The sequence below is a fragment of the Corvus hawaiiensis genome, chromosome 18 (genome assembly GCF_020740725.1).
Source record: "Corvus hawaiiensis isolate bCorHaw1 chromosome 18, bCorHaw1.pri.cur, whole genome shotgun sequence".
Classification (NCBI taxonomy): domain Eukaryota; kingdom Metazoa; phylum Chordata; class Aves; order Passeriformes; family Corvidae; genus Corvus; species Corvus hawaiiensis.
The window spans coordinates 7,996,677-8,023,336 of record NC_063230.1 but is presented as its reverse complement, the minus strand read 5'-3'; the positions used below and the strand labels follow the sequence as shown (position 1 = coordinate 8,023,336).

Genomic DNA, 26,660 nt, shown 5'->3' with positions numbered 1-26,660 from the left:
GGAGGTTAATCCAAACTGGAGCAGCATTGTTCCCAGAAAGCTGCTGGAGCAGCGGTCTCCGGAGTGGGGTTTAGTGAAGGGTACGGGCAGCCGAGGTGCAGAGGGAAGGGGGTCTTTGAGAAGGGGCAGGATGGCTCTGCGCTGGTTCATGAAGAGCAGCCGCACTCCAGAGGTGGTCCCTGCTGCCGTGCCAGTCGCTGCTCTCCGCCCTGGCGTTGCGCTGGGACAGTCGGGAAGCGGTGGAAGGAGCGGCGGCACAGCCGGGCTGTGCGGCGGGAGGGCCGCTGGGGCAGCGCGGGGCGGGTGCCTCCCTGCTCGGCATCCAGCGTGCAGCCGTGGCTGGCAGCGTTCCTCTGCAGCTCCGGGGCAGCCAGCCCTTCCCGGGAGCGCAGGATGAGCTGCCTGCCTTGCTCCTGCGGAAGGGGTGCCTGAGCCAGCCAGCGTCTCCTGCAGTCCAGAGCAGGGATCAGCCCAGTGGCCCACAAGGGCTCTGGGAATTGCTGGGTTTTGTTTTTCTTGCTGTAGGGCTCTATGAGGAATATATGATCACACAATATAGCCGATACAATCCAGAGAATATTTTCAACAGTACTGGCATGGAATGCTAACTTAAAGAAGCATGTGGTTTCTGTAGTCGTAGTTAATGGTTACAAACCAAATTAAGTCTAAATATTTGAGGAAATTAGCCTGCAAAACTGGATGCGAAGGAATGAACACATACCAAATTGTTCTGATGAACAGAAATTACCTTCTAAAGTAATGTGAACTTGGGATGACTTTTTACTCTTTGTGTAATGAGGGGAAAATGGTTCATTTTTGCTCTTTAACAGATGCTGCCTTTGAATTGTAACAAGAAGGGGGGAGACAGATAATGATTTCCAGTGAAGTCTAATTTGTTAAAAGGCACAATTAAGCTTTGAGAGAAATGATTTAGCTTTTAAAACACTGGGAGTAAAGGCATTAAACTCAATTCTCACCCATTGCCTGTAGGGTAGCTTTTTGATTTCTGTAAAAGGGAGCATTGTGATTTGAAAAAAAATTAATTTTTATGGTTGTGTTCTGTCTCTGAAACCACACATGTGCAGTGACAGCTATTTTGCATCTATTTTAGGGCAGGCTATCTTATTTGATTCTTCTGAGAAACTAAGCAGGTTGCTATAGCTACTGAGCTGTGGCTCTGCTGAGTTCTTTTTCTTCAATTTCTAAACGTAATTGTTAAATAAGGTTGGTATAAGGCCTGTGATATTCTGCTGTTCATTGCACTTGGAGATTTTTATTTAATTTTTTTATTTAATTCCAGCAGGTACATGGAAACATGTATGTACTATTTTTATGTACATACATAGCAACCATGTAATGAAAAATGAACGTACAGGTTTTCCAAACCAATATTTGCCTCAGAAAGCTCCTGCATTCCTCTTGTTCTGCTTGTGGTTGGGTGTGGATTCTGGTCTCTGTACACGGTCCTGCAGGATGAGATGCTGCTGAATGGGATGGCTGTGAGAACCACGTGCTAAAACTATTCTTCCAGATGATCTTTTCTTTCTGGTGTGCTACATCTGAAACAAATGCACAAGTAAAAGAGCTGCTGCTAACAATACATTGCAGCTATTAGGTACAGGTTTTTAACATGTGTAAAGAGTTGTTCAGAACAGAATCGGCGTGTCCTCTAATTTGTAAAGGCTACCCGTTCTTGACCTTGCCTACAGCACTTGGGTGGATTCTTTGTTTCCTGCAGCTGTGGTCCAGTTGTTACATTGGCTGTATTGATACCAGGCAACATTACTAAAAATGTAGTATTGGTTTTGTCATGGGTGGATGTGGGTTTGGGTATTTTCTTTTTTTCAGCCAAAGTCCACCACAGGTTCAAGTCTTTTATGATCCTTAAGATGGGGTTATTGAGGCCTTGTGGTGTGTAGTTTTTCAGCCATCCTGGAGTGTGGAAATTGGTGAAGCTCATCTGCAGAAGCAAAAGCTTTAATGCAGACCTATTGTGAGGAGGCCATAGCGGTGTATATTAGATGTTAATGGCTTCTTGTCAGGCAGCAGTCAGATGGGGCAGAGGGAAAATACGCTGTAAAGCAGCACCATCACTGGAAAGCCAGGACAGAAAATACTAGCTGGATTTGCAAGGACGTTTAGGGATTGAAAGGTACAGGTAGGCATCCAGTGAAATATTTCAAGCCACTGCTGTTGATTAGGAGTCCAGTGCTTGCTGACGTACAGAACTGCAGGCACCCTTGTTTTGGGCATTTTAGTGAATTCCAGAACCTGTGTATTTGTATCTTTAGATGCTTTATGAATCGTGCACTGTCAATGTCTGACAAATTCTTTGGTAGCAGTGGTGGATTTAGGGGCTGCTTGCCTAAACTGAGTGCCTGGGATGCAGCGCTTCTGAGCCACTTGGGACAGTGTAAATTTATTCTTTACACAGGTTTTATTCAATTAAGATTAGTGTCCTATTTAGGCTGAAGTAGCTAATTCTGTTACGGAATAATTTATTCTGGAGCTCATAACTTTCAGATAATGCTGTATATCCAGCTGTTGTGATCCTGTTGGATAATACTAGGTATTCCAAGAATAGGAAGAAACTGTATTGAGGAGATTAGAATAAAAGTACTTGAGGTTGATACTGCAGACTTCATCAAAGATGGACTTAAAGACAGGTTCATAATAATCAAATTGGTGTTACATTTTTGGCACAATCAATCCACTCACTGTTGTCCCAATTTCAGGAAAATCCCTTGCTCCAGACTTCCCTCTTAGACAGTCTTTATTTACCTAAGGCCAAGGTGTTCCCAGTCGTCTGTGGATGGATGAGGTGTAGATCTGGTGGTGTGGGACCTCTGCTGCAAAGTGCTGAGCTGCATTTATGACTTCTATGTTCAGCCCCTTCTATTTCTGCTCAAGTAGTAACAGCAATTTTAGGGAACTCCTACCAATTCTGCAGCCAGGTACACAAATTTAACCTGTTAGGACATTACCATTGGCAGACAATCCTTAAGGTGAGCAGCAATCATCCCTTTAAGGATTTGGATTACCTCTGTATTTATTCTCATTTTTTTGTTGTTGCTTTCCTGCAGTTCCTAAGATACAATTATGCATGTGATCTGGGAAATGAACAATTGAATGCAAATCCTGGTGACCTCAAAGATTTTTGGTGGATTGTAATTGTGAAAAAATTTTTTCTGATAGTCACCTGTCTTGATTTCTGACTACAGTGTTTGGTTTAAGATGAATAATCCTGCAAAAGTTTTAAAGATTTATATCCTAATTTTGGTCTTAAGTAAATACCCAATTGTCAGATCATTTAGTAAAACACACTGTTGTATAAGATTGTCTCGCTGGACTGCTTATGAACATAAGAAATATGTAGTGTCTGTATTGTGTCTAAATGTATGGCATACAGGTTAAAATAGTCAGTTACACAGACAAATTCCCATCTCAAAATCTAGAGGACTTTAATCACTAAATTTTAAAGGGATTCAAATTATGTTAGTCTAATGAATTGCACCAATATCTTTAAAAATAGTATGGACATTTGCATGCATGCATAATCACTTAAGGTGCTTATCCTGTAATTTACTGAGACCTATGACGTGAGAATTCTTGGTTTATAAAAATCCAACCTTTAGTGACTCCTGTAAAAAATAATTGTAATTAAAATTTAATCACCATTTAAAGTGCAAAAATGTTTAAAACCCTACTTTTGCTTTCTAGCCAATAGGTGGTGTAGAATTTACCAGAGTGCTGCTGGTATATTACATTACTAGCATTGCAGTAACCTAGTAATTTCATAGTAAGAATTAATTGGGCAAATCAGTATTTTATTGGCAGGATTTGCCTGGGGTACTGAAATTTTTTACTTTTATCAATTTTTTTTAAAGTCCCTGTAATATATTAAGTATGCAAAGCAGTCATTGATTTACAGCTGACGTGCAACCAGCTTTGGGAGAAACACAGAGGCTGTTTAACAGCAGGACTGCTCTGTAGCTTAGGGCAGGAAACAAGGATGCTCTTTCCAGTTGGAACTACTGGAGGTGTAGCAGCATGCTGGTGAAGCCTGTTGTGTGATTTCTCAGTTGGCTGATCTGACTGTCAAAGAAGAGACTGCTACTAGCTCCAGCTGAAAGAATTACTCATTTAACTCAGTTGAACCAGTTCTGGTGCTTTGATGCTGAAGATTAAAGTTCAGTGCCCACTGGCAGTCATTGGGGGTTGACTAGCTTTGAGTGTGTGACAATGTTGCTGTATAATTATCTATGCTGGGATTTGTTTGTGAGATTAGGCCTGATACATCTTATGTTTCAAAGTCTGTTGTAGGTTCACTGGCTGTAAGATAGCTTGCATTTTGTATGAATTGCTGATTATTACCTTATCCCTCACTTGCATTTAGAAGAAGCTGCTTCACAGAATGAGGGGTTACTTTTCTAGTACAGGGTAAATATGCAGCTCTTATTCATATCGGGATATAAGAGTTATTTCACTCAGTCATATACTCATTTGAATACTAAAAAAAATGTGGTTACCTGCTCTTTAAGTGGTTGAATACTGTAGTTAGAAAGTAGATAAATGGATAGGGGTGTATAATGCACCTCTGTTACTGTACTAACAGCAACAGCCAGTTCCTCAATTAAAAAATGCATAGTTATTGTTCCAGTATCAGGTCTCTTCCTCTCTCTGTTTTATGCAGAAGTGCATGAAAAGTCCCAGGTTGATTTTAAACTTACAGTGTTGAAAGGAGGGACAGACATGAATTCTGTCATTAATCCTCACAGAGCTTCTCTGCCAGTAACCCTGAGTCTTTTGCAGGGGTGGAAAATCTCTTACTCACTTGTCTTTGGGATCCTATCAGTGGCAGTTTTGCATAGACTGATGCTGGTATCAGTAGTGGAAACTTGTATCTGTGCTTCATCTCCAGATCAGGTAATGCTGCCTGAAGTATTAACTTGCTGCAGTCACTTAACTAGACAGTGTCTAAATTCTTGCTTTTTGTAGATCACAAGTTGTTCATATATGGATCCTCTGGAATGAAAATAATCTTACAAGCTTAAGAACATTATCATTCACTGAAGTTATTGTACTTCCCATTATGTTTTAACTTTCAAACTTTTCCTCCGTGCCATTTTGGACATTATTTTTGAGAAGGATTCTCCTTGTGTTAGCTCCTTATGTCCATGCAGAGTCCCTTGGAACATGCATATTCAATACCTCTCTGGAGGGCCTAGCCTCTGCTTTGTTCTGCTTGTCAGAACGGCTTGTGATTTTCCTGCATTTCCAGTAGAGCTTGAAATTAGTCACATACTGATGTTCTACTGAAACAAGCATGGGAGTCAAAATTAACATGGCTTTTATTTGTAGCTTGTTCTGTGCATGGTGATAATCTGTAACATTAGAAGCACAGCACTTGCTGCACTGTCTTCTTCCAGCACATCTGTGCTTTGGTTTGTGGCAAAGCCAGCTGGGTGGCACTGCTTCCTGTCTGCAGTCTTTGCAGGCAAGTTCAGCATGACACAGAGCCTTGCATAGTTATGGTTGTGGCTTCCAGGTGGCTTGAGGATGGGCAGAGGCTGCCCTCCAGAAAACACTGATGTGAGTGCAGAGGGAATGCAAGGGATCCTTACCTATCTCTGTGCTTAGAACTGCTCTTTATTAGTATCTCAATGATAAATATAAATCTGGGTTTTAAGGGACAAAAACATTTGAAGAAGTTCAAAGCTTTTGCTTAGAATTTCCTGCCAATGTCTTACTAAAATGGAAAGACAAGTCTGCTTTTTTGTCACTCTCATCAACCTATAGTTGACTCCTTCACTCCTCCACATACATCAATTGTCTACCTTGCCCCTCACAGCTGCAGGATCATACTTGGGGGCATAATATATTGGAATATTATGCTAATGCCTTCATTGTCACTGATTGTACCCTAGAAATGTAATTGTAATTCTTCATGTTGTCCTGGTGCCTCAGCATTGGAATGTAAGGAATGAGAGATGTTTTTGCATCTGGCAATTGCATGTCTTAGTGTTTGCATGAATAGGTTGGTTGCAATTAGTGACTGGGCAGTAAGTGTTTCATGCTTTGAAGGGATCATCCCTAGAGAGTTGTGGGGGTTCTACAGTGGTATTTCGGATTGAAGGTCTAGAACTTGGGGGAAGTTGATCTGCTGAAAAATGGAGCGGGTTTAGCAAGAATAAAATAATCTCTACAAATCTGTGGTCTTTATTTTCCACTTTTGGCCATAGTTCTCTCTTTTCAAGTACCTGGTGATTCACTGCTACTGATTGCAGAGTCCTACCTGTGTGCACAGACACCTTCACTGTGTTTTGGGTTAAATACTTATTCTGAAGCTCACACATGAAAACGAGTCATTTCATAGAATTAAGTGTAAGCAGAACAGTGACCATTGTGTTGACTACGGGTTGGATTTAATAGGCGGTGGTTTGTTGTTTGATTGGTGTGACACTGCTGCCAGTGAAATCTGGTACTTCATGTGGCTGTAGTACAGTTTCAGTGACCCTTAATGACGGGTTTTTTCTCTTTTTTTCCCTTGCTGTAACTCAAGGCCTTTTTACAGTAAAAGCTGACATGCGAAAAAAAAATGATAGCAATAGATGTTTCTGGGACTTGCATACCTAGCACATAATTGTTTTTATGCCTTTTTGAAATAGTTGCCTATGTCCAGCAATAATGGTACACCAAGGAACAAATCAAAACCTGGTCAGATCAGTGCCAGAGTTTTTGTCTTAATGAAAAGGGTATATTCTTGCTGCACTGCCAGTTGCTAGCTCCAGGAAAATCTGGAAAGCGCTGCTTGTCCCTCAGAAGCATTTCCCTGCTGACATGGTTTTGATGAGTGTGTGAAGGGAATACCGTGTGCCTTAGGGATGGTAGAGGGAGCTGTGTAACACAGGGCTCCCAAGGGATTACAAAGCTGTAGGACATTTAGAAGTGTTGAGGAGAGGGAAAAGAAGGGCAAAGGGAGTCTCTTCTGCTGAGAAGCAAGCTTTTGAAGCAAGGTGTGGGTGCAATTTCTCTTGTGTTTTTGTATCATCTCAGTACATCCCAGCTCTTGCCTCTCAGGAGTTTTACCAAGCTGCCTTCTTCCTATCCCCATAAGTCATTAGTGACATGATGTAGCATCCCTTATAGCCTCTGCAGGCTTAGCTGTAATTTAGATCACTGCACCAATACGCTAATTGGCTGCTTCCTCCTGTTGTCATCTGCAGACTCCATAGGTGTCCTTACTTTCATTCCTTACGAGTTTCATGATTCTACAGTCTTAAAGGCAAATGGTTGAAACAGCTCTCACAGGAATGCCTTGGCTTAGAAATGCCACACATTTTCCTGATTAATTGATCTCTCCCATAGATTGTAGAACTGATCTTCTTGACTGAGTCTACTGATCATTCAGATCTCATGGGATCTCTGTTGGGCCTACTCAGTTTCCTCTGGGGTGATTTACAAAGGAATTTCACCTCTATTTGATGTACTGCTGTTTCACCTGTCCTACAACATCACAACTTTATAAAATGTTCAAAAGAAAACCCAATTTTAATAGAAAATGATAAAACTGGAAAAGAACAAATCAGACAAGAAGATTCTGTAGCTAATGTACACTCAAGCACAAGTGTTGTGGAATAACTAACGCTGTTAATGCTGGAAATTGTATGTGTACTGTGGTATAACAAAACCCTCTTCCTGGACCATGTTGCTTTATCTCCTGATCAGGAGGTCACAGACTACAAATCCCCCTGTTTGTGTAGGGCTGAAATAGGCAAGTGGAATGGAAGTGATTGTGCTTGGGAGGATTGAAGAATTGCCTGAAAGCCTGAAGTCACTCCGGGGCTGACTGAAGGCTGTGAAGTAGTGAAGTGTTCGGGGGACATTGTGCAGTGAGGTGCTGTTAGAACAGTTCCCATCCGTCCCATGGAGGCAGGATGGATTGATACAGGAGCTCAGTAACCCAGTGTTGTACCTGTGGGTAGGTACATCTGTGGCGTCAAGACCCACAGCCAAATCAAAACGAGATCAATACATGTTCAGCCTTCACCTTTCATGCACTAGAAGGTGCAATCAACAGCAAGAACAAACATCTTTATTTTACATCAGAGTTAAGAGTACCTTTAGTTCAACCTTTAACCTTTAAATTTTCTTGTTTCGTTACTATACTTCCTAAGCAGAATTAATAAAACCTCAATTCCCATGATTGTCTCTTCAAAGATGTCACAATGTATCCCAGCTGCAGAGGAAGTTCTGCATAACATTAATTATGCACTGAAAATACAAAGAAAGCACTTGACATTTTTCCCAGATCCATACTGTGTTGTTTTACTTATTTTAGGTTTGAGGGTTTTTTGGCATTATCTTTACTGATTCAAAAAAGGGGCTTTGAAAACCTGTTCCAGAACTTGCTTTAGGTGTACAGGATTTTCCCTCACTGATACATAGTGACTAAAGAAAATGGTCATTTACTCTCGCTGAAGATTATTTAGAGCTGTATCTGGAGGACTGTAGCTAAACATGACTAATGAGATCATTGGCAATTACTTCCTGTGTTGCCTTTCCTGGAAACAACCCAAACAGAAACATTTTGTTTGTCCATTGGTTGCATTATTATTAAATCAGTAAATCAAACCTGCTGATCCTGTTGGGTTCCATCCAAGTCAGCAGATTCTAGGATTCTATTCACATTACCATTTCACAGGATGTTCAGAAGACTGATTTTTTAGCACACTCAGGAGCAAATTACATTTGGTGTCTGGTGCATACACAGAGCTTTATTACTGTTCATGGCTTGGTTACTCTTCATTCTTTCAGGACAGTAGTAAGTACCATATTTTAAAAAATAATTAGCCTCAATAGAAATCAGAGTAAACTTTTACACAGTTGAGCTAGACCTCTAAGGGTGGTGCTCTCATTTTATAAGTAAGAGAACTAAGGTATAGAAGTAGAAATGAAGCTATGAAGGCAATCAGTAACAGTGCCACTGATAAAAGTTTGCATCATCTGATAGAAAGTCTGTTGTTCCTCTGTGACTCAGAGGAATTTAGTTAGCTGCAAGAACCTATATGGTATTTTTTCTGTTTATCCTGGAATAGTGACAGAAGCAGCAGCAAAATGGAAATTTTTGGATTTATTTTCAAATTTTATTTCTTGTGTCACAACAGAGAGAACAATTGTAATAATGAATGAAGTTGTTCTCTTAGGTGTTCTGTAACAAAAAAAGAACAAGGGTCTTTGAAGAAATAAGACGGAACCTGTTAAGAATTTTCGTCTTCTCCTAAAACGCAAGCCTGCTTACACTTCAACATAAAGTCCTGTTCTGAGCAAATCAACAACCCCTAAGTGAGAGCCTGTGGAGTTTCCACAGCAGCAGCATTTTCAATGGGAGCAATTTGTCTGAGAAGCTGGCAGCATATCCTTTGTCTCAGTGATGTAGGTCCTAGTGAGTCCAGAGAGAGAGAGGATCCTTTGTTGCCTCTTAATGCTGGAATTATTTTGAGTAGTCATCTCCCATCTCTGTTGGTCTTCATCTCCATCCCTTGCTGCTACAGGCAGCAGCAGCTGAGAGGGCATTGTGCTATGGCCAGTGTAGAGCAGGTTTCATTCTGGGTGGAATTTCCATACAGAAATGTGATGGAAGGGTGGAAGTGGAAATGAAGCTAGTATGTGTTATTTGAGCACTGTAATTGCAACAGTAGTTTGAAAATACTTTGAGACTTGTAAACAGATTTCATTTAATTATATGTTGGCCTATCAATAAAAAGGTACAGGAAGGACTCTTCCAGTGTGGTGTATTGTATTCACTGTCACTTTTGCAGAAAAGTAAGTTAATTTGGAATGATCAGCTTGGACTTTATGCAGCCTGGGCATGGAATTAACAATGCTGAAACTGCTTGTTAATCTCATTTTGCCTTTACATATCTGTCTTTAAAATAAAGCTTCACAACAACAAATGCTGTATATTGGAAAGCAGAGGGAGCTCTTTCTGTCTGCTGCATTTAAAGAGATCAGTATTTGTGCCAGTTCTGAGTAAAAATGTTCCCAGCCTCCTAATAGAGCTGTAATTAGTAGGGTGTACCAACTCCTTTCCATGAAGATATATAGCTTTGAGATTATCCCATGATTAGTAACTCTTGGCTTTGGAGGTAGCTAAGAACATGGAGTCAGCCTTTAAGAGTGCCTCTCCTGCTCCTGTGCTCTAGTTGCACTGGGTAGTTGTAAAAGGAAGTGTTTGCAAGCAGGGTAAAAAAGCATGTCTGATATGGGATGGAAACTGTGTGTGAATGTATGTTTGGGATGGGAAGGATAGAGTCAAAGAAGTTACACCAGAGTTTTTACATCAAACCCTGTCTTCATGATAGTAGTCACACTAAAATCTCTAAGCCAAAACCTACTGAAGGGGTGAGGTAATTTCCATTGACTTCAAAGGAATTGCTAATGCCCAATTTCTGTCAGCATTTGACCTCCAGAAAATTCAGAGGAATAAAGCCTCAAGGTGCAGGTCCTTTTTGAAGGCTTTAGAAACCAGAGTGTGTTTTGTCATAAAATCTCTGAATAATATATGTTGGAAGGGACTTTTGGAGGTTGTCTTGTCCAACCCGTCTTCAAAGCAATGTCTTTAAACCTTTTATGACATCCATGTAAGACTGGGCATATGTGAGTGGTTTGAAGCTTTGTCAGGTTTCACTCAGTCAAAAACCATAAACTGTAACTCTTTCAGTTGGAGCTAAACAGTGAGAAAAACCCCATCTTCACATGCTGAGTCGTCACACTCTCTGTGGCTGACATACAGTGCTGACTTAAATATATTTAGTCTTGAAATGTAACAGCAACAGTTGGTAGGGTAGTTCCCTGTGGGTGTAAGTTTGGTTTCTTACCATTGCAGATTGACCAGGCTGAGGCCTATAGAATGTGTTCACACTTACAGGATATATTCTTCCTGATAGTCTGTGGCCAGCCTAGTACCTTAAATACACCAGTTCAGTTTTAGGAGGATGTGCTGCCCTGCGTTCACAGTGCCAGAGGTGCTTAAGTCAGGCATTTGATTGCCCTTGCCCTATTACATGCAGGGAGAGCCATCTCTTGCAGGGTACGACAGCTTACACAAACACAGCAAAGGCAGCTAATGGTACTTTTAGATCATTATCTTTGCTTAGCATTACTGTCACTTTGTTGTTTGTAAGGCACAGGTCAGATAGACAGTCCTGTATATGCTCATTCCCATTCTGGAACTGATGGATAATGCATCTGTTTCCTCTAAATTGGCCTGCTAAGATGAGAATGTGAGCAGCTAAATAACTGGAGTCAAGAATAAATGCTTAGCCCTTGCTTGGGTAATCAATCTCGCAGACTCAATAGGAGGCATGGTGCGGAAATAGCAGAAAAGAGAATCTGAAAAGATGTGGGATGATTTCTTTAACGTAAATGTGGTTTCATGTCACTTTATTTCCATGACTCACTATATCTAATATAAACAATGAAAGACAGAAGAGAACTGGCTTTCTGCGGGTGGAATCAAATATGAATAAATTTAACATTTAAGCTGCAAAGAGCTCTAGTAGAACTTTTTTGAGTTATGTCTGACACTTATCCTGTCATTAGTGGCTGAAAAATAAATGTTGCAGCCTTTTTATTCCACAACGCTGCCCAAAAATAAAAAAAAAAAAAAGGAAAAAGGATCATTTTAACCCTTTGTCCCACTGCTGTACATAGTTGTTCTTTAATGCTGTTCTTAGGGAAAGCTAAGCATCTCTTGGAACAAATAATAAATGTAAACTGTCTCCCCAGGTAGAGGTAGTAACAGAAGCAAGAGAGAGAATGGAGGAGTAAGCAATAAAAACCAGGAGTAAGCAGCTTTATTTTAAAAGTACAATCAAGGCATGTTTACCACTGGTGTGGTGTTTTATCCTCACATCTTTCAAGCTGCCTACTAAAACCAAGGAATTTTGCATGAAGCACATCACCCTGCTTGTCTGGTGACTATGTTGTGACAGTTCCTGTGGGCCCCAATTGGGACTAAGACCATACTGTGCTTGGCACAGTACAAATGAGGAAAATTAAGTCAGTCCTTTCCCAAGAAACTCACTAGAGAAGAACCTAGCTGTGGTTAAGTCTCTGTGGATGCATACTAAATTTTAAAAAGTCAGCTTCTGTTATAAAGAATATAAAATACAAAATATTCCTCTTTCTGTTTTGCAATTGCTTTTATATGTATCAGTGTATGATAGAGGACAGCAGAGCAATCTGCTGGAGAGTATCCACATACACAACGTGCTTGTTGTATTTGTCTTGCATTGTGATTGTACTTAGATTAGTTTTTATTTATCTGGAACATACTGCAGGCAACTCTGTGAACGTGTATTTTGTAGGTTTATCTGATGAGCATGGCAGGGCAGGCACGTCTGTGTTTTTTCTTGTTTCTCTCATATCCCCAGCATTTGGTGGGAGAGGGCTTTGCAACTGGAGCATTTTCTGACTGCAGGACTCCATCATTGCAGGATTATTTTTTTCCAAGTAATTCCTCTTTACATTCTGCTCTGAAATCCCACTGGGTGCCTGCTCAGCAGTGCTTTAACTTCTGAATATTGAAACCAGCAGGTATGGTGAGAATGGAATATTTTAAACAGCAGAAGAGACACTTGGTGTAGTGTGTAATACCTGGCTCTCTCTATGCTGCACTGGAGACAAAAGCTGTGTGAGTGTCACTTGGGGTACAGCTGTTTATGGACCAGTGACAGGGACTTCCAGAGTATGTGAAAGCTCTAAAACAGGAGAGTGGTGCTGGGTGCTGGACAAAAAAGGAAACAGAAAGACATCTCTGGATTGGTAACTCATCTTTTAAGATAATTTTCTAAATAAAAAAAATTTGTTTGGCAAAACTGTAAGATGAAAGACATTTATCCAAAGGCAGACATTTATGGGTAAAGCATCTTATTTTAGTGCCCGTCTGCTGTGTACAGTGTGGAGATCATTATGGTAAAGGCTTATCCTTTTAGATTAAGTTGTTGGCTGTGATACAATTGGAATTAGTTACGTGCAAAGGTTTTTGTAACCAAGTGTGACTTCCAGCAGAAAAAGAAAAATGCAAGAGAAACTGCATGAGCATATAAAGTAGGTTTGTATAGGTCAAGGAAGCAGAAAGAAGAGTGATTTGGGGCTAAAATACGATAGCTCCTTGTGAAATCCCTGAATTAATGCGTTACTGGCAAGCAGGCATGTGGGCATGTGTAGGGGTGTTTGAGAAAAGTGAAATAGATTACAGTCCAGAAATGGGATTCTTGAGCAAGGTGTTTTTCTTTTTCTTGGATGGGAGAAATAGCTGAGTAGTTACTTTCCGACAAAGTCAAAAGAGGCCACCTTTGACATAAGGTCTCCATGGGGAACAGTACAGAATGTGAAAGAGAAAATAACAAGGGAATGTTTTTTAAGGGGTCTGTTTCTTTTTCTTATGAGGGCTGTTGAAATAGAAAACCTCCCTGAGCACAGCAAAAAGCAAATGCAACTTAATTATGTTACTGATACTCTTCTTCTGATACGCCTTTCTTAGTTTTCTAAAAAACAGGAAAAGAAATGCTAATTCTACCAGTATGATGATTTCCTTGCTATGCTTAATTTCTTTGCATGTTTAATTCACTCTGAACCTTAAAATAGCTTTCTGATGCTTGCCTTGCTGGCCTCTTGTGCTTTATTTACTTTTGAATTGATTTTCAAGCTTTCACTCACTTCCTTTTGGCATGAAGATCTGTAGGGATAAGGGGATTGTATCTCTTCCTCTGTCCTCTGCTGCCGTGCTTCCTCCCTTTCCTCTGTGTCATGCAACACTGAGCTCATCAGCTGGGTTTTTAGTACTCCAAATGGAGGAGTTCTGTGATGGGAGTTGGAGAGCAATACTGTAATACAGTTGGCCTGTATGACTAATCAGTTAGATAAAGAATTCGGCCTGCAGAATAGCAGAGCCTTCATGCTTGATTGATGATAACAGCAGCCAACTGACTTACTGCCCTTACTGCCAGCATCCCCCACACTATTAGAGAGGATTTCTAGCACAGGACAATAGATTTGTCCTGGTAAGCATAATGCTGGGGTTTGTAGCGCATGACATCAAAACCTAAAGAAAAGCAGGTCAAAATGGATGGCTCCCTGCATATACTTAGAAAAGCAGGAGTGGAAGAGTCTGCAACTGCTGTTTGCTCAGCCCCTACCTGCACACTTCCTACCAAAAGAAGTGGATTAGTTTCTGTACTCAGCACAGCATAAAGAATCTCTCTCATTCCTAATGACCTTTACCATGGAGCTTGTTTTTCCTTGGAAAATCTCCCAGACCATAGGCAGGGCTGATTACTTTGGCCAGCAGAAGTTACTCTCTTTGAGTCAGGGCTTATGAAACTGCCATTATACATAAGGGTAGGATAAATGGAGGGAAATAAAGTATCTTTAATGGAACCCATAAGAAAGAAGGGAAAGCTACACTTGTTTAATATAAATGCAACTTAATTTCTTTTGTCTTGCAGGCTGTAAACAGCTCTCAGAAAATCTTATTTGCTATGGGCTTGGGGTATTTTGTGTCTAGTGATGTAAACTTGCTGTGCTATCCACAAAGCCATGGATCATACTGGTTTATTGAAGCTGCAAAGAAGAACACGTTGAGGTGGGAAAACTTTTTTTGTTGCAAAGAAAAAGATGAAAGTTTTCCTGGATGAAATCAAAATCTGTTTATGAGTCTCAGGAGAGCAATTCTACTCTCCTGCTTTACAGGAGAGAAAGGAGCCAAGAATATGGATGTTTCTAACACATACACATAGTAATACTTTTTATGGATACTGTGAGCTTACTGGGTGTCAGGTGTTAGCAGATTGATTGTGTTCAGTGTCACTGCAGAAACCTAGCTGTATTTTTTTCTGTTTAAATAACATTGTGACCACTGTTCTCATTACACCTCCTAAAACAAAAGCAAAAGGCACCTAAAATAATATCTGTATACTGGATACTTTATTTAAATTGATGTAGGTGCTGTTTGAAGCAGAACTCCACTGAGTACATAAAGAATATTTAAGATATTTCTGTAATCAGACTTCAGTTGCTGGATTGAGATATGTAGATTAATTTATTATCTATACAAAGAAATTGCCTAAACTGTAAACAGCTGGTAATGCTTTCTGGACAGAATTTGAGCTTTGTGTTTGACTTAGTACCTGAGAGAGAAGTATTAAGCTACAATACCGATTCTGATTTGAAGTTGAATGCTGAAAATTCATTGTGAAGTTGTTAACAGCAGGGAGCTTCTTTTGTAAAGAACTAAATTAGAAGCTTTCAAATCTTTCAGTACTGACAGACTAAATAACCTCAGCAACTGATGAAGTTTTTATTCTGTCACTGGCTCATCAATAGCTGTCCTTCCTTTCTAGGTCCCTTATTCATAACAAAATGATTTCAGTATAAAAGGGAGGTTAGCCTTTCACAATTAGCCTTCACTTCCTGCTTGCTTCATTCCTAGTTGCCACAGTCTAAGCCACAGAAATACAATTACAATATTGAATGATGGGAATTTATGAGACAATTTAGTCTTGGAAGTGAATTTGTTGTTTGTGATGTAGGGACTTGTCTGAGTGGTTGAGAGCCGGATACCTGTGGTAGGACTGCCAGCCGACCCTTCCCAAGCGGCTCCACTAATGGGAGGATTGCCAGGTGTGCAGCTCTGCGTGGTGTCTGGCAGTGGTTACTCATCCTTGGCTGCTTCCCTTCTGCTCCACGTGCCACATGAACTTAACACCCAGCTATCACAGAAATGAAAATGGGGCACCATGTGTTAACCTGCAGCTGAATCAAAGAGCATTTTAATGCTGTCATAAAACTGCAAACTCCTATGAAGCTTAAAATATCCCAGATTGCATCTCTTAAGCTGTTATGCTAATGTTCTGTATTTATGTATGTGCATTACCTAAAAGATGCAAAGTTCTCAAATGGAAAATAAAGTCTGCAATATCTATTCTGAAGTGCATCTGCACCATCTCTTTATGAGGTTTGAACTGATGAACTTGCCTTATGCTGTGCCTCCCAAACAGATGCCAGAGAGACTCAGTCCAGTTACAGAGATACCATCAAGCTGGTACAGCTTGAGATGTTCTGTATTCAGTGCTTGTCTAAGTCCACAGAACTCAGTGGAGTGGCATGGTGGGAAAAAGGCATAGATTTTGCCTTGCCTGGATGGATCAAGGGATGTTCTGGATACATGTCTATGAAGATGGAATTTGAAGCCATTTTGCCCAGCAGAAGCAATTACACAATCTACTTAATACTAATTTTTTATATTTTTCAGGCTAGGCGGCACATTTTATAGACAGCTCTGAATGGCAAATTAATTCTACTTTACTCTTGTGTGATTGACTTGGTCTCCTGGGTCTATAAATCAAACCAATTGATGTTTAGCTTTTCTAAAATTCAGTCATGCCCAGGCTTTTGGCTCTGATGAGCATTTTAGTCATAGAGCTCTGCACCAATGGGGAACGGATAAGGCAAGAAACATTTTGTCATTTTAATTTTTCTTGGGGAAAATAAGCTGGGGAAAGGACTGTAAACCCCCCAGTGATTTGGGTAAATGGATGGGTGGTACAGAACCAGAGAACAGTCTGGAACAAGAAAACTGCAACTGAAATGTTACTGAGTTAGTTCTGGTTCTCTGTGGAAAGTAAAGGGAGGAAAGACCAGACAGAGAACAAGAATTGTGCTGGTTGGAAAAAGCAGCAACACTTGAGATGCTCCTAGTGAAGCATTCCGGTTGTTGCCAGTGGTACCCACTGTGAGCCGAGCGCACACTGTCCAGCATCTGCCAGGAACCAGTTCTTGTCCTGCTCATTTCAGAGCAACATGCCCCTCTGCAGGAGGGGATTTGTTTCCCATTTATGTTTACTTGCTGTAATTCCATATGGGGAAATGTGCAACATGGGCAGTGTCCTTGGGACAGTGAAGAGAAGATGCAGAGAAGGGAAATAGGAGGGACTACAGTATGCTTGAGGTCGTGTGAGATCTATTGAGGAGCTGGGGTAGGTAGAAGTTGTGTCTTTACAGTTCTTGCACCTGAAGGAAGAAAGTATAGTCTTAAAATACTGCAAAGCAGTTAAAGCAGTAGAGAAATAAATAATTTTTTCCTGCTACACTTAAAAGGTGCGTTTCATATTTTGCCATTTCCTTTGCGTTTTCAGTTGTGAGTTCTTCAGAAATCTTTTCTTGTATCTCTGCTAAAGTCTCTGCTTTAATCTTCAAAGAAATCTTAGGAACCTCAAAGACACTCCTTCCTGGTTAGTCCCAACACAAGTCGTTCTGCCAGTGCATTACATCCTGACTCGAGCCAAAAGTACTGGGTTCTGGTTCTGGGTATTTATCAGAATTCATAGTTGTATTTGAACAGACTTGCACCATTTTCAGCACTGAAAAGCATTTTATCCCACAGGATGTTCAGAAGGAGACAGAAAGCATCTGTTCTTTGAGGACTTTAATTCCTGTATTTCTACTAGGAGGTGTCTTCATATTATTGTCTCAAAGTCCACTGTTTCACAAGTCAGTTTGATCTCTTTGCCTTAAATGTCCCTTAGCAGTGATGGACATTTAATATCAGGTAGCATTTCTTTACCTGTATTAATTTCTAATTTCTTAGCATCTATTTCTGTTACATAATCTTTTTTTTAATATTCAGAATTCAAGATGGTATGGACTTGGTGAGGTATGTGAGCCATAAAACTCATGCATTGTATGTAATTCCTTAATGATTGAAAATTTGCCTTTCCAAATATATTTTTAACTTTTACTCAGTGTTAGTATTTCTGTAAACATTCCTTTGGAACAATCATTTTCCTGAATACTTAAGGAAGAAGAAATAGCATGAAAACTACTAAGAGCAATTAAACTGCATAAATAAAGAGTCCCATTAAATATTTGGAGGCAATTACTCTAAACCTGGTGTAATTAGAATGTTAAAACAGATAATACAAGTTCTGCTGGCACTCCTTAAGTCCATTTCTCAAAGGAGGGTAGATTCAAAGCAGCTCTGCCCAGATTTACTGGGCTGCTCAGTGGAACCTGCTTCAAGGCACTAATCGATTAAACCTGTGGTGTTTAGTATTAAACTGCATCCCTTCTGTCCTAACCTGCTTTTGCTTGTCTGTCTGCTCATGAGTGGTGAATTTTATAGGGAAGGAGAGTATCATGAGTTGTACAGAGACAGTTCTTCAGCTGAGCTAAATAGATACTGAATTAAATAATAGAAAATCTTACTTTGTTCGTTCAGCAGGGTAGGGAGATGAACCCTGTGGACTAAGGCCCATCATTAACTAAACATATTAAACCAAAGATGGGTTTATGTTATTCTGTTTTTTCCCACCTCTGCTTTGGTTATCTGATGGACATTTTATAACTGAGTTACAAAACATATGTACTCTAAGGCCAAACCTATTTGAAAAATACCAGATTATTTGGAGTGTTTGTATTCGGTGTATTTCCTACAGCATTTAAAACTGTTCATCGTACATGAATGTTTACTAGGAAAGTAATAATAAAAATCCTCTAGTAACATGCATTGGTATTACTAGCAGAGGGAGTAGTTTTATTGCATCTAGGCAGCCACCAGCTACCCCAGAATGTTGCTTGGATTTGCCAGGAGAGGGCATGTGTTATCCAGGGGAGGCGATGTCTCCACCCCTGTCCTCCTGCTGCCAGACACCACTGGGTAACTCCAGAGCTGGAGCAAATTCAGGCACCAGCCCCCTCCCCCCCCCCCCCCCAAAAAAAAAAAAAAATTCGGCATTTTCCCAGTCCTTCAGGCAGGTTGCTTGCTGTTACAGGTAACATTCCTCATGGCAGTTTGCCCCCAGAATGAAGTGACCACCATAAAAAGAAGCCGTAAGGTCAGCTGCAAGGGATTTTAATCTTGATGCTACTTTATCTTAGCAGCATTCCAGGGAGATGTAATTTCTTTTGTGTTGTGTGGGGTTAATGGCTTGACAGAAACAGGAATATTAATAAATAATTCTTAATTATAAGGTGTATTGAATTGCCAAAAGAGGAGATAATATCTCCTTATGACAAATTTGGGCATAACACAGCTAGCCTACCAAATGAAAAGGGATAAAAATAGTAATTCACACAGTCAGATGTTTTGAAGCCACAGAGGCAGGTAACAAGATTTGAACATCATTGATTCATCTGTGAGCAGAACCAGAGTACAGGCGGGGAGATCAGCAAAATAACCTGCTGGTGTGTCAATTAAATCTCTCTAGTAAACAATCCAAACAAGTAAAATTCTGCTTCAGGCATTTGCTGCCTCTTTCTGTAGCAGCAGAAATTCTCTACTAGACAATTCTAGTGGTTAAAAGATATTTGGATGTGTTTTATCTTCAAAGTACTGTCTGTCAAACAAGATTTTGCAAGGACCATTGCATGAAATTTCTCAAGTATCTGAATTAAAGAGTCAGAATAAATAGCAAGCAAAGTTCTAAATGACAAGCAAAAATGGAACAGAAGTTCTCAGAGTTTTTACCTTTTTGGACCACTGTATCTTGAACAATACCAAAGTTGGACATAAATTATTACATGTATTGAAAAAACAGATGCAGCGCACCAATTTCCTTCATTTCCTGAAGCCCATCCAGAACAAATTATCAGAAAGTGGTTGCAGACAGAACAGACAGCATAGGAGACCTATTGGAAGTGCAAAATACTGTAAATATGAGCGTCTTAGCTTGTAAAAAATAAAAATAAAAAGTAGTTTTAGGTTACATCACAGTAAAATGCAGGAGAGAGAGAGATCTCTTGACTGAAAGATTCCACGTTCAGAGATCTGAGAGCAAACCACTGTATCACACCGTGTTGCAAGGCATTGGGAGAACCGATCCTGTGCAATTCTGTGCTGCTCAGGCTGTACTCTCGATGCTCCTGCTGTACTAGAGCATCTGGATTCCTTACCCGGGATGGCAGCCCTCATTCCTTCTGAGTGTAACTCTATCCTGCAAAGCACTACTGTAAGTTCATCTCCATGCTTTTCCTTGGCACTCTTAGGGGTAGGAGTCCACAGTGCTGGAATAGCTGAAATATTTAAGGCCAGTCTTATACTTCAGTAGGCTTGTGCTGATGTTGAATTTGTTCCAGCTTCTACATATATTTAGATACTGTGGCATGAAATTTCACACCCCCCAAACTGTGGCTTCAGGGTAGTAGCACTCATGGCCAGTTTTCCCAGCACCAGTCGGGACTAATGGCATGAGCACAGGGTGCAATCCTGCATCCATTCCTTTCTCATTATTTAATAGAACATGTTAGCTGTCATAGCTTTGTTCTTCAAAGGAGATTTTGACACAGCCTATACATTTATTTATGACTTTGAAGTACAGGGGGGAATAGTTCTCTCTGTAACAAGAATCTTCACTAGTACCCGTTGTCCTGGGCAGTTGGTGTGTTAGAAAAGGGTGGAGAAGTTTAAGTCCAAGAGCAGCTGATGGTGAGTGGTTCTGAATAAATTGATGTAATAATCTGAATTGAAAACACAGCACGTAGAGTGACATTTTTAGCTTTGTTCATGTGTTTCTGGATAAAGAGGATTTTTTAAATGATCTGGTATTTTTCCCGATTGGACTCAGAAGAGCAGTTTAACATTGAGAAGGAACAATGTGAAGGTTATACAATTTTACAATAAATGTAAGAATTTAGAGCTATGGCAAGGGAATAGAATTTTAGGGCTATGACTGGGTAACTAGGTACTAGATACAGTTCAAGATGAACACTGCACCCAGATTACCTAATTTGATGTAATTGGTAAGTCTTTAACGAAATGGAAATGAATGTGAACAAATGCTCACTTGGGGATATTTATCTCTAAATCCTGAAGAAGTATTTCTGTACCCCTAAAATTAGTTTCATTTTTTCTGTTTAGCTGTGGTTTTAAAGAGTGCCACAGTTTCAGATGCAGCTTGACAGTCTTGGTTGCTTTTATTTTACTTCAGTATCCCACTCCCAAAACCAAGTGACTGTATCTGATGTTACTTTAGTAATTGCATTGACCATGGGTGTGGGTAGTTGTCCATCACTGCTGCTGTTCCTCTCAAACCTTTGTGGGCACATTGCACACACACACAAAAGGGATCATTTTTATAGAGACTTTATATAAATTCTGACATGGAGGACTGGTGGTCCATCAACCGAGGGAAAATACTGTGCCTGCCTTAATTGTGGGGAACAACATACCAGATGATTGTTCATCCATTTGCTCTATTATTGCCTCACTGTGTTTCCAAGATAGGAAGGAAACTGCTCTGACACTATTTAAAAAAAACCCAGCCAAACCTCAAACCAAGAAAAGCTGAAGGAACATTACCCCTTATCCCAAACCAACCCACACAACCCTATCTGTTTCTGTCCTGGATAAAGTAGTTAATGTAGTTACATGCTGCTGTGTTAGATTGTTCCCAATAAACAAATTCTTCATCCTTTTATTCTGTTCCTCATTTCGCAGATTAAGCCTGAAGACTTTCTTCAGTCTAAGTCTTTTATAGCCAATTAAAGGTGTCTAATTTTACAGCAAATGCTCTGACGTGATCCTTTTAATTTCTGTGATAAGAAAAAAAATCATTGGAGTTTCTATAAATTAAAAAGAATATTATATACAGTGAAGTGAAGCAGCTGAGTTTAAAGATACACAGAAACCACGTGAAAAAAAATCTGTTCCTCTTCGAAAATGACATAAGATTTCCACAGCACCGTTGTAATTTGGAGTGTACCCATTAATGTGTGGGAGCCGGTGTGTTGATCTGCTGTAGTTGTGCTGGAAATGTAGAAGTTAAAACCTCCAGCTGCAGTTTGGCTGCTCAGGCACCACCGCAGTCTCTGGGCACTCACATGCACCTAGACTACAGCTAATGAGCACCAAAGTTAATAAATTTTCACAGATACTCTGAAAATGACTTCAAAAGATGCTTGAACACACCAGTTTGCGTGTGCAGGAAATCGTAACTGCATGTGGAAATATGTACTGTTATCTACAGGTTTGGATTTAATGGATTTTTTTTGGTTCCTTTTGAGCTTCCCCATTCTTAGGAGTCAGCATAGTGATCAAAGAATTGGAATAGAGTTATGAAAGTAAAAAATTCCTTTTAATCCCAGTTTTTGCTGCACATTTTCCTTGGGTACATCATGGTGTGTCTCTGCTACCAATTACTGGTGCTAATGTTACTTCCCTTGGAAAATACATTGAAGTTTCATGTCAAAAATCTCTGTGTGTGTAAAATATTCTCTATAAATGTAAAGTATTTGCATTATAATGTTAATGGTGGTGTTTCATTAAGTTGTTACTAATGAATGGAATTATAAAAATTTATTCCACTTTCTGCATATTCAGCATCCTTTTTTTTTGGACATCAGACAGTATTTTGAGTTTTCTTAGGGATTTGAAACTTCAGAGTTGACTTTGCTGGCAGCAGCCTATGCAGGTTATAGAGAGGACTGTGACAAATAATTCAGTGAGTTAATTTTGTGAATTGTCAGTTTGGAATGTCACAAGATGTCAGATCATTTGGTTGTTTTGCTTCTGGTGTGACTGAATGATTTCAGAAAGGGATTAAAAGGGGCTGATTTAACTCCTCTTTCAGTTCGATAAAGCTGGAATCTAGAGATGCTGTTTGGCCCTGCCCTGTATAGAGTTTTCTGTTGCACTGTTTTCTTTGTCCTTTCCTTAACATTTTGAGAGAGGGGCGAATGCCACCCTTTAGACATGCCTAAATGTTAGCGGGCATTCTTCAAATTCCTCTTCTTAGTGTTTCACAAGTGTGGACTTGGGTGCAGCTGAGAAATGAAGATGTAAAAAGAAATGCTGGAGTTCTCTGGTTTTGGTGTCTCTATTGTATCCAGGTTACATATGCATACGAATTAGTATAATTAATTATATATACACACATTTCGATGGCCAGCTCCTGAAACTGAGCTCACAGTCAGTCAGTATAAATAATTTCCTTTTGCATGATTATGTCATTACAGATATTAAGGACCAAGCATTCTCCTGATAGCTCTAGCTTAAATACAATCAGAATAATGCATGTTTTCTACAAAGAATTTAAGTACCAAATCCATTTAAAGTCTTGACAGAGCACTGTGTCCAGCAGTATGGCTATTACTGTAATTCCATTCAGCTTAATTTATGCAAACCAGAGAGTTTCAATCAACTGCAGCAATAAAACTTTTGTTTCAGCAGCCAAGTTAATCATTTGACTCCTCATGATTGTGTGTTTCCATGACAATTGGATGGGTTTATGATTGACACACATAAAATTAAAATTTGCCCTTCAAAACTGTAAATCTCAGAGACCTAATGAAAGTTCAGTCATATTCCTAAACAACTTTTCATTAAAAGAATGCTGGATTGTGATTTTCAGCAGCCAAGGGGCCACAATTTGTAGGTCTTGGCACCAGTGAGCACAGCCGAGTAATGTTACGATTTATTGTGGCCTTAGCCTTGGATTTAGATCTCCACCTAAATGTGGACTTATATTCTCTTATTGATTTAAACTTCTGTGGGTTTCAGTGATTTCTTTTAATTAACATCTAGAGTGAAATTACGTAGTTCTTCCACAATCTAATTTCCTTTTGCCTTCACGTAGGACTGAGTGTGGTTAACAGTGAGAGAGCGTGCTAGAGTTTCTAATAATAAGGTTATGCATATACCAGCTCTAGGAAAATATATGCTGGTGGCTTTACCAAAATTGACAAAAATTGATGGGCACTTCGGTGGATGAAAAAATCTTACTTAAAACCATAAAAATCACTTTATGTTATTAAAACTCTGGTATTGTTAATCAAAATAGGTTAATAATAGGGTTTCAGTGGAAAGTATATTTGCTTCATGTTCTCTTTTAGGGTCTGGATAGCCTCTAGACACATGGAAAAGTCCATCTCCCTTTCTAAGGGACCAGAACAGTAGGACTTAGATGAGGCCTAGAGGGAATAGCAGCTTATTTTATATTATCATGGAGATTTATTAGCATTATATGAGCAGCTTAATACATAGAAGCTTTTTTCTTCAGACTACTCAAGGTGATTACATTGTTTTGATATAAAGTATATTACTATTTGTTAGTTCATTGCAATTTTTCTTGCAAGTCTCAGACAAGTGTATTTTTTGTGCAATTTTGCAAGTCTGATATGGTGTCATTATATCTGTTACTGTATTCATAGGATTCATTTCATTTCTCTATGTTTTGAGATCTAAGAAGCACCTAATGCCTGTGATGTTGTGATTAAAAATCAAAATATCTTGCTGGTTTCCAAGGTACTTGTATGAAACATATTTTCCTTCTCTAATAACTAGTCAAGTTGAGGGTTTTTTGAGGCCAGTATTTTTGGCATCATCAATCCTTAGCTGCATTTTTGGTGTCCCAGAAACAAGAGACATCGCTGAATCATTCAAGAGGAATAATAAAATGAGGGGAGCAGTCTGGCAGCTGAACATTCATGGTGTGCCCCAGCCCCGAGGTGCTGGAGCTGGCACAGCCCCATGAGTGTTCAGACTGCAGGATCTACAGTTGCTTGGCTGCTCCCATCCAGCAGCAGCCCTTCAGATTAAAAGAACAGATGTGCAGCCAGATTCTGTCTCTTAAATCTGCAGATTATAAATATTTAAGATGCAAATAAGACTTGTGTGATGCAGCTACTGCTTCTGTGATTTTGGTGGTCAGTCCTGTTCATCAGTTTTATCGCTTTTGGTTCTTGTTGTGAGGACGCTGTCCAGGCTGGCAGAACTAAAATTAGATCTGTCAGCTCTTTACTGCTCTGTGGTTTCCCATGTTGTGTTAGTCCTTGTTCTGCTGCTCCACTCCCTGAGCCTGAGCTGCAGTGAGCAGAGTGTTCGACTGAAAGGTTCTGCAAGGCATGAGATCTCAATTCCATCTGAGCCCAGAGAGATCCCAAGTGTGGCCGCGGTGTGTCCACACCTCCAAATGCTATGCTACTGGTACTTCTCTGACTTCATTTGTTCTCATTTCTGTGGTTTTTGTGAGCAAAAGAGGAAAGGTTGCATGATACTGAAAAACTGATTCAACAGGTGTATCAAATCTATACTGATAAATACCTAAATTTTAAAAGCAGTACAGCTCCACGCTTACTATTCCTACCAGGAATGTGTAGTAATGCTTCTATCAACATGAAGAGCAGGAACTGTAGCATGGAGCAAATGTATATGAATTGTTTTCCTGTTTATTTCTCTTCCAGTAATTACCTGTTCCCTTTCCTGACCAGCAGCAGCTCTGCAGGACAGACTCAGTGTGTGCTTTCTCCACTGTTCACCTTATTTTCCTTATTTCTTTGCTAGCGTGTGTTTTTTTCCTGCTTGTTTTCCCTCTGCCTAGCCACAGAGACAGTTCTCTGCAGTCACTAAATCACATAATAAAATTATTAATTAATATTAATTAGTCCATTGCTACTTCATACATTCAGGTTTTTCCCCTGGCAAGTTACCACAGCAGCCACATGAAGCATATTCAGCGAGAGGGATAAATACAGCGATTGAGGCTCTCCTGACAGGAGTCGGGACAGTTCTCCAGGGTCACATGTTGGCACATGCTGCCAGTGCCAGTTCACATGTGGCACTGCTGTTCTGTTTACAGGGCAAATGTGCCTTTCCTTGCCAGTGTTTCTGTGTTCTTCCCTCCCGCAAATGTATTTGGTGTCAGCGTGTTTCAATGCCACAGTTTCTAGCGTGTGCTCTTCTCCTCTACTACACTGGTTAATTTGGCCTTTCAAAAACCTTTGGTCTCTTGTTTCTGTCTCCAGTGGTAGCAAAATGCAGTATTTGGGACTCTTTGAGGTCAAGCTGTCCGTGAAATAGATTGGGCAGTTAGTTATAATTGCCAAATTTCTAGTGATCTGAGTTTACTCCCCCACCTTTCTTCTTTTTTCTTTTTTTTTTTTCTTTCTATTTTAAATACTGGCTTGTCTGTCTCAGAATCCCAACACTCTTTCTTGGTTAGGTTTTCTATAGCACATCCTCCCAATATTTCTTAGAAAAACAACAAGAAGTTGCTTGAAATTAGCAAGATGTCAGAGTTTTAGGAATATGTTTCCATGTAATCCCCCTTAATTGGCATTAAAGATAAATACAAAACAAGGAGTTTATATTTTTTTTTATATAGGTCTAAATAATTGATTCAACTATTTTGCAGTAGATTTGTAATAAATTTTCTATATCAGAAGAGCTACAGTAATACATGAAAAAGATGAGAGCAGTCACCATAAAAAAGGAAACTGTGGCAAAGCAAATAATTTTGCTTCAGAAGTGCTTGGATAACCAAATTCCTGCTGCTTTCATGTTTTAATCCTCTTAAAAGAAGAGGCTGAACTCTTCTAGCATTTAAGGACCAGATTAAACCCAACAAACCGTTAAAATTCTACGATCGTTGAATGTATGCACTGAAAACACTAAGAAACAAACTCTGTTAATAAATGTGTATCTTTACTGTCCTTCAATTAATGTAAGATTATAGATACTTACAGAACTTTTATGTGAGTGTGGGAACACATACTTCTGGAAGCTAACAGTGCGTGTTTTAGCTGCTCTTGTTTGTCCTGGGAATTGAAAGACCTGTAGCCGAGTGTTTGAATAAGTTAGTGTGTCTTTAAATAGCCCGAGT

General features: G+C 39.8%; 1 protein-coding gene and 1 long non-coding RNA gene across 13 annotated transcripts in view; one reads left to right on the top strand and one right to left on the bottom strand.

Moving 5' to 3' along the window:
• Positions 1-26,660, top strand: part of ARVCF (ARVCF delta catenin family member) — a 258,446-nt gene that overhangs the window by 54,048 nt on the left and 177,738 nt on the right. The window lies entirely within an intron of this gene.
• Positions 14,975-26,608, bottom strand: LOC125335164. The gene is made up of 3 exons (XR_007207361.1): positions 26,522-26,608; positions 19,532-19,692; positions 14,975-17,076 (listed from the first exon to the last, which is right to left on the bottom strand). It is a non-coding gene; the product is annotated as an uncharacterized LOC125335164 (long non-coding RNA).